Here is a 6550-nt window from a genome sequence, read left to right as displayed (position 1 = left end):
TGTGGCTTGGTTTAACAGTTCCCTAGGTTCTTCCTTAGAAAGAGAGATGTGTGTGAATAGTTAACCCAACTTCATTAATGAGTTGCTACTTAAGTACTCTGAGGTTAAAAGCTGAGTGGATTTTTTTTCTTCCAGAAAGTTGGTTTTAATCATTCATGCAGGGAACTACTCTGATAATTATTTACAGCATTTACATGAATAATAGAGGAAATACTTAGGAAGTTAAAGATGATGCTAGAAAATTCTAAGATTTTCCATTCTCATTATGAATACTATCAAAAATCATTGCCTCCAAAAACAAAGATCATGTCGTACATATCATGTACTTAAATCAATGCAAAACAGACAGCAGTCAGTTGAGTTCAATTTGGATGACAACAGTGTCCAGTGCACTTAGTTAGGAATAATTAGAGGTTCAAAGATACATAGCTAGTTCACTGTTGTCAAGTTGTGTTGTGCAGAAAACAGATATGAACAACCAAATAGATTACAAGGCAGCAAAGAGGGAGTGCTATACCACTGGTACAAAGGAAGTGCTGTGGGGCAGTGAGCTGTGAACAATTTGCTAATCAGCAAAGATTTATGTGGCGAGTACTGAGTAATCCATTCTAACTACCAGGAGTTCAGGAAAGCCCCAGATATGACACTTGAGTTGCCCCTTGAAGAATGGCTAGGATTTCAAGAGGAAGAGAAATTGGGGGGTGAGGGTATAGGCAAGAGAGAAAGAAACAGCAGAGGAGGAAAATGATTGAGAACAAGCAAATGGTGTAAAGGTGTGGTTAGCTTTAAATTTCCAGAAAGATTTGTCTGCATTTGCAGACTCCAGTTCCTCATCTTTCATTCACTTTGGTGTTCACTATGACCTAGCCTTTGTCGATATCACTTCACTGAAAGGGCTTCTGGTCAGATCACCAATGGTTTCTTTGTTGTTAAATCCAATGGACACTGTTTTGTTAGGTACTGTTGAGTTGGTTCTGACTCACAGCGACCCCAAGTACAACAGAACAAGACACTGCCTGGTCCTGCACCGTCCTCACAATTATTGCTATGTTTGAGCCTGTTGTTGCAGCCACTGTGTCAATCCATCTCGTCAAGGGTCTTCCTCTTTTTTGCTGATTCTTTACTTTACCAAGCATAATTCCCTTCTCCAGGGACTGGTTCTTCCTGATAATGTGTCCAAAGTATATGAGACAAATCTCACTACCCTTGCTTCTAAGGAGCAGTCTGGCTGTACTTCTTCCAAGACTGTGCTTCCAAGGCTGTACTTCATTCTTCTGGCAGTCCATGGCATATTCGATATTCTTCACCAACACCGTAATTCAAATGCATCAATTCTTCTTCAGTCTTCCTTATTCATTGTTCAGCTTTCACATGCATGTGAGGCAATTGAAAATACTGTGGCTTGAGTCAGGCACACCTTAGTCCTTAAGGTGATATCTTTGCTTTTTAACACTTAAAAGAGTTTTTTGCAGCAGATTTGTCCAATGCAATACGCCATTTGATTTGATTGCTGCTTCCATGTGTGTTGATTATGAATCCAAGTAAAATGAAATCCTTGACAATTTCAACCTTCACTCCGTTTATTATGATGATGCTAATTGATCCAGCTGTGAGGATTTTTGTTTTCTTTATGTTGAGGTGAAATCCATACTGAAGGCTGTGGTCTTTGGATCTTCATCAATAAGTGCTTCAAGTCCTCTTCCCTTTCAGTAAGCAAGATTGTGTTATTTGCATATTACAGATTACTAATGAGTCTTCCTCCAATCCTGGTGCCACGTCCTTTTCATATAGTCCAGCTTCTCAGATTATTTGCTCAGTATACAGATTGAATAAGTATGCTGAAAGGATGCAATGCTGGAACACACCTTTCCTGATTTCAAACCACACAGTATCCCTTAGTTCTGTCCGAACAACTGTCTCTTGTTCCCCTTGTTCTATGCAGAGGTTTCATAGTTAAGTGTTCTGGAATTCCCATTCTTCACAATGTTATCCCTAATTTGTTATGATCCACACGGCTGAGTACCTTTGCATAGTCAATAAAACACAGGTAAGCATCTTTCTGGTATTGTCTACTTTCAGCCATGATCCATCTGACATCAGCAATAATATCCCTGGTTCAGCATCCTCTTCTGAATCTGGCTTGAATTTCTGGCAGTTCTCTGTCGACGTACCGCTGCAACAATTTTTTAATTATCTTTAGCATAATTTTACTTGCATGTAACATTAATGGTATTGTTCAATAATTTCTGCATTCCATTGGATCACGTTTCTTTGGAATGGGGGTGTACATGTATCTTTTCTGGTTGGTTGACCAGATAGATGCCTTCCAAATTTCTTGGCATAGATGAGTGAGCACTTCCAGAGTTATATCCGTTTGTTGAAACATCTCAGTTGGTATTCCATCAATTCCTGGAGCCTTGTTTTTTGCCAATGCCTTCAGTACAGCTTAGACTTCCTCCTTCAGTACACCCTTATCTTATTTGACCGCTTGACAGCATGGGCATTGTGATTCTCTCCTGCTTTCTTGTACAATTTCATCCTTTGACTTCTGCAGCACTTTGTTTTCCCTCCTTCTCTGAGCTCTGGTCTTGGTTCCCTAATGTCTGTCCATTCCTTCCTGCCCCCAACTCTTCATGCATACTTTTCCTCTGTCTTACTAGTGCCCCCTCCCCGTGCACTATATTTGAATGATTCTTATTTACTTTATAGGTCTCAGTTAGATTATTACTTCCCTTAGGGAGTTTTCCCTACCCCCGTCAGCCCACAAATCTGTCTTTATCAAGTTCGGCCCCTCTGGATAAATGCCCATAGTACCAAGTTTTCTTACCATGCTTTATTTTCATTGTTTGTATTATTTAAATCCAAAGGCAAAAATCATAATCATCATTATATTTCCAGCACTTAGAACTCCATTTCCATCAAGTCGATCCTGACTCACAGTGACTCTTCAGACAGAGTAGAAGTGCCGTATAGGATTTCCAAGGCTGTAATATTTATGAAAGCAGACTACCACATCTTTCTTCTGTGGAGCAGCTGGTGAGTTCAAACCACTGACTTTTTGGTACTTAACCATCATGCCACCAGGACTTCTTGCACTTAGGACAACACTGGGACTAATAACAAATACTCAGTAAGTATTTCTTGAATAAATGGATGAATGGCTTATTCAGGTGACATCACAAAATCTGGGTTAGTTAGAATAGAGTTGTATAAGAGAAGATGAGAAAATAGGTTGGGGAGAGAATCTTAGATTTCAAGCTAAAAAGTTACATCCTATAGACAAAGTTGATACCTGGAAGGTGTCTGAATCTGTACATGACATGGTCTAGCTTTAATCCATTAGTTTACTTTGTTAACTGGTGCCAGTGTGGACCATGAAGTGGCACATGGATAGTCTGTTGGAGTGTTTGATGAGGGTGAGACATGTAGCAACCCAAGGAGATGACTGATTCAAGAGGCATGGTGACCAAATAAATGTAGGGAAATGATGAAAAAGAGGAAGACTTTGAAAGTAACTCCCAGGCTTTTCATCTAGATCATTATCATTTACAGAGAGAAGTAATGCAGGTGGAAAGTTAGGTTTAGAAGGAATGGAGTGAGTTCATTTTTTGACATAGTTTGTTTGAGCTGGTAGGATACTTTGGATTTATTGCAAATAGACCTTTGGACATTCCAGCCTGTAGCTCAGGAGATAGTTTGAGCAAGAGATGTGGATTTGAGAGACATTTGAAAAGAGGTAATGGTTGATGATGTGAAGGTCACCAGGAAGAGGAGAGAAAAGAAAAAAAGTAGAGGATTGCACGGGGGACCTTGAATAAATCCCACCTTTAAGGGGTGGTAGAGGAACACAAGTCAGCAAAGAACAAATAAAGAGGTCTTTCAAGAAGGAAAACGTAGTCACATTGTCAAATATTGTTATGGCCAGAGTGTTTGGAAGGTATGAAAGTTGGTAGAAAGCAGTGACAAGGATGGAGAAAGGTGATGACCTGACACAGAATGCAAGGGAGGAGAGATTGTTGAGGTGGAAGGTAATGCAGGGATGATCTGGACACAACAGGTGTGGAAAGTAATGACACTGAGATTTAGGAAAAATGAGAAAGGAAGCAAACTCTACGTGGTAGAGTTAAAAGCTAAAACAAAGTTAGGTTTTCAGTAGTGTAAGAGAGTGGAAGGAGAAGGAAAGGGTGAAAGTCCGAAGTAAAAACAAATTTACAGACCATGAAATGAGTGTACCCAAGGTTACAGTGGAAGGGTTTAATTTTAACTAGCCAATAAATTCTCATTTCAGCCTGATGTTATAGAACAGCTCATCAGCTGATATCTGCTATGGATATGCAAACTGTTGGGTCTGGTGATTACGTGTTTCATAAAGATAATCATTGATAAGTACAGTCCCAAACTTTACTCATTAGCATTCCATCTTCCTGATTTGTGTTATTTCTTACAGCAACCCTCATATTATTATTTTCTTTAAATGGACTGCTATGAATTGAATTGTGTCCCTTCCCCCCCCCAAAAAAAAAATGCCTGTCAACTTGGCTAGTCCATGATTCTTAGCATTGTGTGGTTGTTTACCATTTTTTCACCTGATGTGATTTTCCTATGTGTTGCAAATCCTACCTCTATGATATTAATGAGGTGGGATTAGCAGCAGTTATGTTAAAGAGACAGAACTCAATCTGTAAGATTAGGTTGTGTCTTAAATCAATCTCTTTTGAGATATAAAAGGGAGAAGCAAGTAGAGAGACAGAGGGACCTCATTAACACCAAGCAAGAAGAGCCAGAAGCACACATCCTTTGGACTTGGGGTCTTGCACTAAAAAGCTTTTAGGCCTGTGGAAGACTGATTACTAGGACCTTCACCCAGAATCAACACAGACAGAAAGCCCTCCCCTGAAGCTGGCACCCTGAATTCAGACTTCTAGCCTCCTGGACTGTGAGAGAATAAATTTCTCTTTGTTAGAGCCATCCACTTGTGGTATTTCTGTTATAGCAGCACTAGATAACTAAGACATAGACTCACTATTTTCTTATTTTTATTCCAAACAATGATATCCTCGAAATCACTAGTTTGTATTGTTATATTTTTTATACTGTAAATTAGATACATAACTGTTAAAGTGCAAAAGGTGAGGCGGAGCCAAGATGGTGGCTTAGTCACACCCACCATAATGTCCGCCTGTACCGAAGACCCTAAAAAACCCAAGTGAGATAGAAGCTGATAACAATCCAAGAACTCTGAACATCAAAAAAGAAAGACTAAGGACTGAAGTGAACACCGATTGGAAGGAATAAAGAAAAGAGCAAAAGAAGAGTAACAGGAAATGTTGGTGCTCACCCAGCCATTCTGGTCTACTGCAGCTAACTTAGGACAAAGCCAGCAGTGACCTTGGGTGAAGAAAACAGCAAGTCAACTTCATGGCTTTTCTAAAAGGGATAGAAAATCTCTATAGACACAGAGTGAAAGAAGCAGAAACAGGGAAGGTGCCAGAACCAAAACCAGAGATACTCAGGAGTGGTGGCCCTTGACCTCAGGGGTGAGTGCACACATGACTGGTAGACTCACTGAGTGTTGGTAGAAGCTCTCCCACCCAACTGGTCCCTAGGAAGCCTCCACTCCTTGCACTAAAGAAGACTGGTCTCACTCGCTGGCTGCAGCAGATGCAAGATGCCCTGCCACCCATGTATCCTAGACAGAGGAACACATTTCTCCACACCCTATCCTCCTGATCAGAGGTGGCAGAGGGACCCATACACTGATTGCCTTGCCTGATTGGGGTACCATAACACGAGCTAATTCTTTTCCTCCCTCCCCACCTAAGCACGTCCCCTACTCCCCCTTGTCCACCTGATGAGCGAGACTAGGCACACCCCTGTGCATGTGCCTGCCTGCCACCTACTCTTCCCATCCCAAGGGAGCAGTGGAGGGCAGCAGCAGCAGGATGGTGTGTGAGCTCACCCACTTCTCCCTCCTTCCCCCCATTCGGCACAAGGCAGTACTTCTGTGCATGCATCCACCAGATGCGACTCCATCCCTTAACCCACTCAGCAAGGGGTAGAAGAGCTGTGACTGCATGCATCCCTCCATAGCCCGTTCTTCCCTCCCCTCATCCATCGCAAGGCAGCACCTCTGTACGGGTATCCCTGAAGTGTGACTCTCTCCCTTAACCCCCCAAGTAGGGGCAGAGGAGTTGTGAGTGTGCACACATCCCACTGCAGCCCCCCCCTCCACCAACTGACTCAAGGTGGCACCACTGCACTTGCATTTACCAAGCATGGCTCTCTCCCTTAACCCGCCCAGCGATGGGTAGAGGAGATGTGACTGCACACACATCCCCCAAAGCCAATTCATTCCTCCCCTAGTCTGATGCAACATGACAGCAATGTGTGGGCATCCGCCAGGCTCAAATCCATTCCTTAACATACTCAGCAAGGGGCAGAGGAGCTACAACTATATGCACATTCCCCATGAGGCCATTTCCTCCCTCTCCTTGCTCAGTGCAGGACAGACGAGTACACACGTACCTACCCTCTGCACCTTTCTCCCTCT

The sequence above is a fragment of the Elephas maximus genome, chromosome 1 (assembly GCF_024166365.1).
Source record: "Elephas maximus indicus isolate mEleMax1 chromosome 1, mEleMax1 primary haplotype, whole genome shotgun sequence".
Taxonomy (NCBI): Eukaryota; Metazoa; Chordata; class Mammalia; order Proboscidea; family Elephantidae; genus Elephas; species Elephas maximus.
This window is presented reverse-complemented; position numbering follows the sequence as displayed.